This window comes from Podarcis bocagei, assembly GCF_964188305.1.
Source record: "Podarcis bocagei genome assembly, chromosome: Z".
Taxonomy (NCBI): Eukaryota; Metazoa; Chordata; class Lepidosauria; order Squamata; family Lacertidae; genus Podarcis; species Podarcis bocagei.
Genome location: NC_138140.1, coordinates 48,523,950 through 48,535,589, shown reverse-complemented (window position 1 = coordinate 48,535,589; position 11,640 = coordinate 48,523,950). Strand labels below are relative to the sequence as shown.

At 43.6% G+C, this 11,640-nt stretch overlaps 1 protein-coding gene across 6 annotated transcripts in view; it reads right to left on the bottom strand.

The window, feature by feature from the left end:
* The window catches only part of FGF13 (fibroblast growth factor 13), a 256,086-nt gene that overhangs the window by 113,562 nt on the left and 130,884 nt on the right, over nucleotides 1-11,640 (bottom strand). The gene's annotated exons all lie outside the window — the stretch shown is intronic.

Genomic DNA, 11,640 nt, shown 5'->3' with positions numbered 1-11,640 from the left:
TGATATTGAACCTGCTCCCCCGAGGGATAGCCCCATTGATCCTCTGTGACCAATTCCAGTCGGGCTGGCAGACTGCAGTCCTGAACACCCTCTGGAAATTGGGTTTTGCCCCTTAAGCCCTTCTAAGTCTGGGTTTGGACCAGGCAAAAGCTACGGTCAGGCAAAGAATATTAGACACCGAGAGACAGCAGGACTGTGCAAGATGCCCCAACTACAGAATCGGAGAAATTGAGAGAGATATAGCCACACCGGCAGCATATCTCTTCTTTCTCGTATCTAGGGATGCTAGAAGGGCCTTTACACTCGCCAGAAGCTCGGCTCTTCCCTCGCCAGTCCTGGATGGAGCCTTTAGAAGGGTCCCGTATGCTCAGAGACTTTGCGCCTGTTCATTGGGGGAGATGGGAAGCCCAGAGCACTTGTTCTTTAGATGTCCCTTTTATAAAGAGCCACATAGTTAGATCATGGATCCCCTACTGGTGAGGCTCGCCAACCTCCCGCAAAAGCAAAAATTTGACCTTTTGCTGCTGGGCAAAGATCAGAAGATGACCTGGATGGTAGCCAGATTCTGTCTACAGATCTGTAGGCGCAGACCATCGCCCAACTCAAAATAGTCCGGCATGAAAAGCCCCAAACACGGCTCCATGGGTGATTCTGAGTCAACTACCTGGGACAGTTTATAGTTGTACATTGTTTCTAAAATTAGTGTTGTATATTGTTTTAATTGCCTGTTTTAACCATATTTGCACAGCAGTTTTTGACGTGAGTGTGCTCTATTTAAGAGGCTTCTACTCTGCAGCCTCTTATAGTTGTTTTATCTGCGAGTCTTTTAGTTCTTATGCTCTTACAGTTGTTTTAACTGTGTGTCTTTGTTGGTTTTTAGCTCTTATCTGTTTTAATTATTAGTTTTTTATCCATCCATTATCTGTGTTTAATCTTGTATTTTATTCGGATGTTTTATGCCTGTTTCCTTGTCCTCATTTGCCCTAACAATTATCGGTCAAAAATCCCAACTACTATTTTATCTATATGCTTTTCTTAATCCAGGTCTGTGACCGTAATAAAGTTCATTCACTGCATCCTGTGTTATTGGCAGGGCAGTTAGGCAAATGTTGGCTATTTCCAGATCAGTCTGATATGTTTGTGGAGATGTCACATGATGGTGTTGCATTCAAAGAAAGGGCTATCCCACACTTCCCCTTGAATGTTCCTTTCACTTTCTTTATTGCAAAAATTCCCCAGTCATGGCTCCACCACCAAGGCCTCGCCTGCTGATTGTAGTCCAAGATGGTTGATACCAGGGAAGGCACTCAGGTCCCAAGCCCATTAGGGCTTTATACGCTGGTTCTACCACTTTGAATTGGGCCCATTAGCTCACTGGCAGCTAGTGTTGTGATTTCAGCACTGGTAACACATGGTCCTATATCTATAGAATTGCTAGTTGTAAGAACATAGTAGAAGCTTGCTGTAGTTTAACTACATGAAGAAGCATTTTCTTTCATCTGTCCTACTCATAGCAGACATATTGAAATGAATGGGCATAACTAGCTTTCTCCAAACGAACCTGCTCTGCAGGCGGCATTATAAAATTCAAACACTTGGTGCCCACCAGGGGAGTAATATTTTTCAAAACCTTAACCTCATGCATATCCATTGGCAGCTGATTTCCAAACTTGCGGATTTCAAAAAATAAAAATCATCAGGTTCAATAGCCTGTGAGATGTTGTGTTGTGAAGTCCACAGCCTTGAGTGAAATTTGCAAATGAAGTTGTTTTAAAAACGTGTTTCCCATTTTTAAGTCTAGGTCCCCCAAGCAGTTCACACAAGAATAACAGAAATAGATACTAAAAGCAAGGGTGCCCACAAAAAAAGGGGGGGGACAACAACCCAAGGTCACCATCCCTGTAAGTACTGTCTGTGGAATAAGTGCTGTACATCTAAGCACCTCAGACTGTGCTGCAAAACAGCAGGTTGTGACAAGGAGAAAATACGAACAGTTTGCTCTCATGGCTTGCTGTTCCAAAGGCCTCACAGAAAAGAAATGGGATGAACAGAGCTGAACATGCAGGCTTTCATCAGGGATGAGGAGAAAATCAGCTCAGTTTGAATTTTAATGCAAACCTATCTAATTTGCACTTCCCAGAATAACACATGAAATTAATGCTTCTTTCAAATTTTTCAACACAGTAATTCAGCCGAAAGTGTATAACAGGGACAAAACATGGATAAGAATGTGTATGTTAAGTGAAAATAGCATGCAAATAAATTCCTTTATATATGGGGAAATCACTTACAAAAGTGAGAGAGTTATATTAGGAGAAATTGCATACATTTCTATTAGGAGAAACGTACTGATGGCTTAATCCGAGGAATTAAAAATTAATAATCACCAACTAATGCAGAATTGTGGCAAACTGAGTTAAAATGAGGCAGGGGATGAATAACAGACAGGAAACAAATTCACACATTTGCTCATCCTTAATATGGAAGGAATTTAATCACAGACCCTGCAAGTGTCCCTATTTTCCAGGGACATCCCTGATTTAGAGAAGCCATACGCGGTTTCTTATTTGATCCTGGAATGTTCCACTTTTCCTTAGGATGTCCCTATTTTCATTGGAGAAATATTGGAGGGTACAGAGTTGTCCAACCCACGAGCCATCTGAAGGCAATCCTGCATAGGGAAGTTTATTTTTTAAATGTTTAATGATGTTTTAATATATGTTGGAAGCTGCCCAGAGTGCTGGGGCAACCCAATAATATGTTGGGGGTATATATATATATAAATTATCATTATGGAATGGGCCCTCCCTATTTTCATCAGTGAAATGTTGGAGGCCAGGGGCCATCCCCTCAAAAATCCTTTTTCTAGGATAACTGGAGTGGAAGGAAAAAGAGGACTAGCCTAGCCTCACCATGAAATACTAGGGGTGCCCCCTGCCGCATTTTTGTATGGAAGAGCAGTCGGTTCTGCAAGCGCCCACATCAATTGCAAACCACATAGACAATTCGTTCCAGGTCTAGAAGAAGGACACAGAACTTGTCCATTGTTTTATTTGCCCGTCAAAACCTTAATGACTTTTGCAGAAGTAATCAGGCCATGGGATTAGGTAGTCAGCCTCAGGCTGCGGCCTTTGGCCTGGTCTATGGTTCAATTGTCTGTTTGCATGCCCCCTTTAATCACCAGGAAACGCTTCACAGGGTAACAGACAGTCATTGGTAATGATCATTAACACACTCACCCGAATGCACCACTTAAAAGCAGCCCATAAAGTTAACAGCAGAACAAAGCAGGGTTGTTGTTTTTTGGTGGGGAGGGAGTTGTGGAGGAGGAAGGCAACATAAATCCGGGAGGGCATGAGGCTGTGTTGCTGGGTAACTGCTCTTAAAAATAAGAGCCAGCTTTTATTTCAAGGGAATTTAGCAAAGCATGGCAGAGTTGATATCACTAAGAAGCGAGCTTTCAGGAAACTTCGTAGCAGCAGGGAGAAGCTGGAGGTTGTCTTCAAAGCTAGTAATTCCCCCTCCCCACCACCACAAAATGTCATGCCAAAAATTTGGTTCTGCACAGAGCTTGCTAAAGGTGCGGGGGGGGGGGGAGAAAGCAAATATTTCTGCTTGGGATTAATCTGACAAAATGACTCTGAAACTAGGACACTTGCAAGAGAGAGAAAAAAGAACAAGAAGATCTTAGTTTCTCTCTTGCTCCCTCTCCTCCCCGTTTTGTAGAGATGTATTAATTTACAAAAGCCCTGAACCACTTAGGTCCAGGGTCCCTCGGGAACTGCCTGAACCTTTATATTCCAGACTGAGCAGAGGTCATCAGCAGGAGCATCGCTGGATATTCACCAAGTTGGCGACGCTCACTTGATAACAGCAAGAAACTCAGCCATATAGTGTCCTCAGCAAAGTACCGTTGGAATACTCTGCCAACAGAGAGTCTGCTGGCAGCTTCTGTGCCAGTTTCCAAAAGCCTTCTGAAAACTTTTCCATTCCACCAGGCTTATGCAGGCAATTAAGAATACCTATTTCCACAATAGCTAGCCGGTGTCTGGTTTCTATTTTTAAAAACATTTTTGTTGTATGGTTTTATTTTCTACAGTTGTAAATCTCTCTCTCTCTCTCTCTCTCTCTCTCACACACACACACACACACACACACACACAAAATAAATGAATAGTCATATACAAGATTTTTTAAGTTAAATAAATAAAGTAAGTTTGAAACCTTCAATTTTTTCTTGATGGATATTGCTGCCTTCTTGAAGAACAGCCACCACATGATCTGGACAATTCTGTTCATCAGGATCTTTTCCCTTGTATTTTATTTTTTAGATTTATGTACTGCCCTTCATTATAAGATCTCAGGGGGATTCACAGAATAAAATACAGGATAAAAGCAAGCAAATAAGTAAAAACAAAAGAGCAAAACAACACACACACCCCTTCCCACAGATACATTTGAAAGGCTGTAGAATATTAATCAGCCAACAGTGTGGTTGAAGAGGAACACTTTTGCCTTGCACCTAATGAAGGTGCCAGGTGAACCTCTCTGGGGAGAGCATTCCACAGACAGGGAGCCAGTATAGAGAAGGCCCATTCTTGTGTTGCCACCCTCTGGACCTCTCAAGGAGGAGGCACATGAAGGAGGGCCTCAGATGATGATCTCAGGGTCTGGGATGGTTTATATGGAGTGAGGTGGGCCTTCAGGCATTGTGGTCCTGAGCCATTTAAGGCTTTATAGGTTAAAACTAGCACCTTGAATTATTAGTTTCTGATTCAAAGCACTGACCAGCTGTTTCACACTCCCTGGTGCTGCCACTGCCCTTTGGTTCTTCCATCCATTGCACAGCCTGTCCTGGCTAACTGCCACATATCATTTCAGACTTTTGTGCACCAGCCCTGCCAACCCATTCAAAGCACAGGATTTTCTGGTTGTCCTGCATTAGGTAGGGTGATTTTCCGACTTCTCCTCTCTCCTCCATTGATCAGGCAATACATTACTTGCTTATGAAGTGAATATTCACTTCATAAGCGGCAATTAGCAAACATTCATTGCATCTCTGTTCAGCTCTCACATCAACTTATCTGCACTTTCTGAATTTTCATCATTTCTGTCCTCTGCATAACCCACTCCTGACTTCTTGTTTCTCTGCCTTATCTCTGCTCCCAGGTTGGGGCTAGTTTGCAAGGAAAGACTTCCTTGAGACGCTGACAGGCAAAGGGACTGACCGTTGCCCATTCCACCAGGAGGGCGCAACACTTACCCCACCCTGGGTGCCAGCAACCCATGCTACGCCTGTGGGTTACAGCCCCTGTCATTTCAGGGAAGAACCACACCCCACTGAGACACTCTGTCTAGGTTGGCACAGGATGTTGCGTTATACTAAGTCAGACCATTGGTTGAGTCGACTCAGCATCAGCAACATTGACTAGTAGCTGCGTTTCAGACAGATGTCTCTCCGAGACCTAGATGGAGATAGTGAGGAATTGAACTTCTGCATGCTGAGTATGTGTGCTACAGCTGGGCTATGTTCCTTGTCCTAAAAAAATAATGCAAGGTCCCAGTTGTTATGGGTCTGCATAAAGGGCTGGTTTAAGCAGGAGCATAGCAAGTTGCATTAGACCAAGTCAGGTTATTGGTCCATTGAGCTCATTATTATTTACACTGACTGGAAGCAGCTCTCCAGGATTTAAGACAGGGGTCTCTGCCTGGGGATGTCAAAGACTGAACCTGGGACTTTCTGCATGCCTTGATGGATAGGAAAGTATGATACGGTGAAAACCCAGTGTAATATGCTGAGTTGTACTGAGCCAGGGTATTGATCCATCTAGTTCAGCACTGCCTCCAGGGCTCCATTCTGAAAACTGCTGGAGATGCCAAGGATTGGCATAAAAATACTGAAAAATGTAGGAGGTCAGAGTTGTAGCTCAGTGGTAAGAGCTCATGCTTTGACTGTCAAAAGTCCCAGGTTCAATCCCCAGCATCTCCAGGTAGGCCTGCAGAAAACAGTTGTCTGAAAATCCATAGAGTTGCTGCCCATCAGTAGATCAGTGGGGGGATCTTCAGGTTTGGGGCCCAAATGTGGCCCTTGATACCTCTTTATGGTCCTTGGGAATCTCCCGAGGCGATGCCACAACCCACAAAGTCCTGACCTGTACCCCCTGGAAGTGCTTTTGCCTTCCTTCCTCAAACTCTGATCCTGTATCTTGGTTGTCACGATGGAGGCTGGAGACCCATCCTTTGTATGAGTGGAATGTAATACACTGTACAGAATTAAGAGTCACATTAATTGCTCCACCCACTTCTGCCTCTGGCTCCACCTGTCATGTGGCTCCTGGGAATGTGATCCATGGCCCATGAAAAAAATTCCCCAGCAGATGTAGAAGTGTCATGGTTCCCGTTCCCAAAGGGCTATACCACACAATTTTTCTCAACCTGCTGACTAGCTCTGAATTCTCACCTTTTGGAAATCATTCCTGGAATCTGAAATTGTCATAAAATATTATTTGAATGCAGAGGGGACTTTCCCTGTGATATGATCGATGCCATCGCTGTAAAACACAGTAAAACATCTCTTAACATGATGAATGGTCTAAAGCCAGGAAAGGAATTCGTTGAAGAACCCAGAATCACAATAAGCCTGGCTTTTTTAAAACAACAACAACATGCACACCCGTGGAAGTCTGTTTCTTGATGCAGTGGCAGATACGGACAACTTAATGGAGCCAATGAACACACACAAGTCCACAATCTTAAATACTACTCCAGCACACCCATTAGTGTGCTTAAATGTTTAACAGCCTTCCATCAAAGGGGGCATTGGCAATATACCCTGGTGAGCTAGGAAATGTTGCAGGTGTGAGAGAGAAAGTCATGTAAGCCACAAAGGGTCAAGCACACAGGAGGGATTTATGCAGTGGAGTCAATCAAGTCTTATGAACTTTGTGAGTGGAGCTACTTGAATGAGGGATATGGAGATGGATTTCTTCAGAGCAAAGGTGGAGAACCTTAGACCCCCAGGCTGAATGTGGCCCCTGAAACTTTCCTCAGGGTTTGCCCATCCCCAGGTCAGACTCCTCATTGGTCCAGTTTTTGAGTGCCTGTGCCTGGCTGGAATGTGTCGCTGAACTGTGAGAATTTCATTTTGCTTGCCTGAATGGAGGAATGTCTGTAGAGTGTAAGAGTCACATCCATAACTCTGAAAGTGCATTCAAACATAGGGATTATTGTGTTAGTTATCCTGGTTATAATGCTAGATCTTCTGTCCCAGTTTCTAATGTTCATTTTACATTACATTACCAGTTGTTATGGAACGGTGACTTTATGATCGATCTACTGCCATGTTGCATTAAATTTCTTTGACAACAGTGAAGTGTGGCATGACACAAAAGTGGATGTCATTGGACAATGTTGCTATTCTGCTGCTCTTTCCCCATGTGTGCTTTCCTGTCCCTCCAATATTTTAGCCTTGCCTGATTTTCATTTCTTACATTTAGTAGCTATGAGGAATCAAGGAGACCCTTATTTACATAATCTGCTCCTTCAGCTGCATAGCTCCACCCCAGATTCTGTGTTTTGGTCACAGTAGAGTGTGGCAGAACTCAGCAACCATATAAGCCAATATCTTTCTCCCTCCCTCTCCCTCTTCCTTTCTCTCTGACATGCAAACACACACTCGTCTTACACCAACCAGTGTGACACAGTTGCCTTGATGTCCACCACATTAAAAGGCATGAAATATAACTCAAATCAGCAAGCACAGTGAAGAGCTGGAGGGGGGTAATCATTATATTTCTGACACTGGTACGCAAAGTTAATACCGCAGCACTTTTGCCTATAACTGTATATCATGAGTGCTAAAGATAAATGCCTGTCATGAAATGAAGATATTGCCACATCAATGAGCTATAAATTGCCTCTGCTTTAGAAAGTGGGGTGATGAAGTCTTTATTTCCAGGTGTAAGAAAGTTTTCAAACTCTGTTAAGGTACTGAGACTTCCGGGGGCGGCGCGAAACTGTAATGGCGGTCCTCTTCGGTCTCTGAAGTAGGGGCTCCGCGGAAAAGGGTCGTTCGCTGCGGCATAGCGACGACCCATCAAGATAAACCACGGGTAGAGTGAGCCCGTGGCCGTGGGACTCGGCGGGCACCAGAAGCTGCTCTGAAAACACAGAAGGGACCCCGTAAGGAGACCCGGAGTGAAGGAGGGGTAGCGGTGCTGTGAGTTCATCGCTCTTTCCGCGGAAGTGAAGCCGCGCGGCCGTTGCAGATGAGCGCTGATCCTTCTTCCTAAAACCAACACCAACTGCAAGTAACATACCCGTGAGTAAAGGGTTTAAAATTTGGCAAAGAATCTGTTAAATTTGGCTGAAAACGGGAGACGAGAAAAGGGAAGTCCGTCTTCCGACATTGCTGACAAGATCAAAGCAAAGCTTTAAAAAGCGGAAAGCGCTTGAAACGGGACTGTGGGAAGTTATAACTTTTTCGTGATATTAGACCTGCTCTTTTTTCCTTTTAAACCGAAGGTGGAAATGGACATTGATTAAAAGAAGGAGTAAATGGGGACTTTCCTCCTACCTCCCTTTTTCTTTGGGCTGTATTTCTAAAGAGCCAGATCGTCGGGCTGCCGGAGAGGGAGACTGTGTTAAACTGCGGAAACAGTTGCAAAAACTTTGCAAAAACTTTGTTGGAGCGTAACTGATACATTTGAGCAGAAAAGACTGGACGTGATACTGTTGCAAGCACCTCTTGTGAAACTTTGCTGAACTATAAAAGGTGCTTTGGGGAATTTTGAGTCTTTGAAGGGACTGTTGGACTATCGAATTTACTGAGCTGAAATAATTTGGAACTTTAATGGCGGATTACTTCCTTCTTTGTCTTTGAAATTTGGTGGCACTCCCCCTACAGGGCTTTCGGATTATAAAATCCTGGGAATTGACTTTTGTTTTGAATTCCACTTCACTGGTTGTTTATAACTGAATTTGTCTCTCCCATGGAACAATAGACAATCTGACCTTGAACACTGACAGATGTGTAATGAGTGGTGCAGGGAGAACAAGAGCATCTAAAGCTAAGGAATCTAAAGAGGCCAAGGAAAAAGAAAAGGAAAGAAAACCAGCACAATTTGTACAAACAACACTGACCCAAGGACGCCGATCATCGGTTCCAGCTGTACTGGTGACCCAAAGGGAGCAAGGGGAAATAACTGAGAAGTCCACTGAGGAAGATATGGCAGCAGGTGGGTCAGACACACTATTAAAACAAATATTGGAGCAATTATCAAGTTTAAACCAGAAGGTGGACGACCAGTCTTTGAAAATAGATAAAGCGACTTCCTCGATTCAAAAACTGACTGATCAAGTTTCCCAGCACACGCAAGCTATAGAGAACTTGCAAGGAGCAACAGCGGAAAATCGGGAATTAGCTGGAGAAGCAATTCAGAAAGTGGGAGCTCTACAAAAAGAAGTTGAAGAAATAAAAGGAGAAGTCAAGCCCCTGCACAAACAGGTGGGTGAACAACAAATTTATCTGTCAATGGTGGAACTGAAAAATCGTGAGAGTAACATCAAATTGAGAGGCATCCCGGAACTCGAGCAAGGAGACTTGATTGGATACTTGACACAGGAATTTTCGAAGTTCTGGGGTTTAAAGGAAGATACAGACTTCAGGATTGTCTCGGCATATAGACTGGGAAGATTGGTAAGGAAAGACAGATCCAGGGACTGTTTGATAATTTTAAGATCAAAGGAAGAGAGAGACAAGATCCTAGGTCTTCACTTCAAAAAAGCAATTGAAATACAAGACAAAAGGGTGGAAATTTATAGAGATATTCCGAGACAGTTGCTGGACCTCAGAGCCACCTACACAGAACTAGCAAAATTGCTGAGACACAACGCAATTCCCTATAGGTGGGAGTTTCCACAAGGATTATCCTTCACCTACAAAGAAAGGAAGGTTAAAATTAGAACACCTGAAGATAACCAAAAGTTCCTTCACGACCACGGAGAAGATCTCCAAAAAGGAGTAGATTGGCTTCCAGTCTTACCAACACCAATACTGCCTGGAAGCGGGCCAACGCCTGCACCCTCGGGATCTGAGCAAAAGGAAGGCACCTCACCCTAAGAACATCTTAAATAGAACAGGATGTCTCTGCAGCTACTTAGTTGGAATATAAATGGCGGGAATTCTCCGGAAAAAAGAAGGAGGATATTTCATATCCTAAAAAAAGAACAATTGGATGTAATATGTCTTCAAGAAACACATGTGACTATGCTCCACAGGAAAGTATTAATCAATAAAAGACTTGGCCAAGAATTTATTTCATCAGACAAAGTTAAAAAAAGAGGCGTTGTAATTTATGCAAAGGAGAACCTGTCACCAAAATTTCTATTTAAAGATGATCATGGAAGAATTCTCGCAATTGAAATTCAAACACAGGGAGAGAAGATTTTGATATTAGGAGTTTATGCGCCAAATGATGGAAAATCAGAATTCTATAAGAAGCTGCATGAGACAATGATGGACTATTTGGACTATTCTAACATTATTGTGATGGGAGATATGAATGGGGTGGTGTCAACAAATATGGACAAATCCCAAAATCAAAACTTAACAACAGACGGCAGACTCCCTAAAACCTTTTTTGAAATGACAGACAATATGGACTTGATTGATATCTGGAGGACAAGGAACCCCTTGGGTAAAGAAGGAACCTTCTTCTCTGAGGCCCATCTGTCATGGACACGAATTGACCAAATTTGGATATCTAGAGGGCTGGCACCGAAAACAAGAAAAGTGGAAATCTGCCCAAAAACCTGCTCCGACCATAATGCCTTGAAAATGGAATTGAGACTTTTTCCAACTGGATCCTTCAGATGGAGAATGAATGACACCTTGTTAAGAGATCAAACTCTGTTAAGGTACTAGGCAGCAGGAATGTGCTTGCAGAGCATCCCCTTTGGAAACGCTAGTACACAGTTAAGAGGACTTTACTGTCCCGTCATCCTTGAGTACTGGTAGCGACTGACTTCCAAAGCAAGAACCAGGGATCAGAGGGAGCTGGGGGAAGTTGTGAAGTCAAAGTCAGGCAAGATCTAACTAGCGACGAAGGTTTAAGCCCAGGCAGGCAGACTCAAAAGAAGATCTGATCGGCTTGCCGGGGGGGGGGGTTAGCTGACTAGTTCCCAGGCGGGCTGGTACTGCAGCCTAGAAGGCACCCTCAAAGCTTTCTGAAAGCCCCAATTTTAGTCGTCCCTCCACCACCACTCTCTCTCACACACACACCTTACAGGAAATGTTTGAATTTTTTAAAAAACAAGGAGCAAGTACAAAAGGATACAGCTTAATCTGTGTTCTTACCCCATCCCCCCGCCCAGGCTGCTCCAGCAATTAAAACAGCCCCATAACTTTGCTGTCCTTGTCTCAGCTCTTGGGCAACTAAATATAATTATTGCATTTTGCATCACACCCCCATTTCACTTATAGCACCCCAGTGACAAGCTGGGAATGATACTGTGCTACTGCAAAGCATCTGCTTCCTTGGCAAAGAGTGAGATAATTGTCTCTGTAAAGCTGATTCTATGTGTGCAGCAAGCTTAAGATGTCAGAATTCTGACAGGGGCAAATGCAGCTCCGTCAGTGAT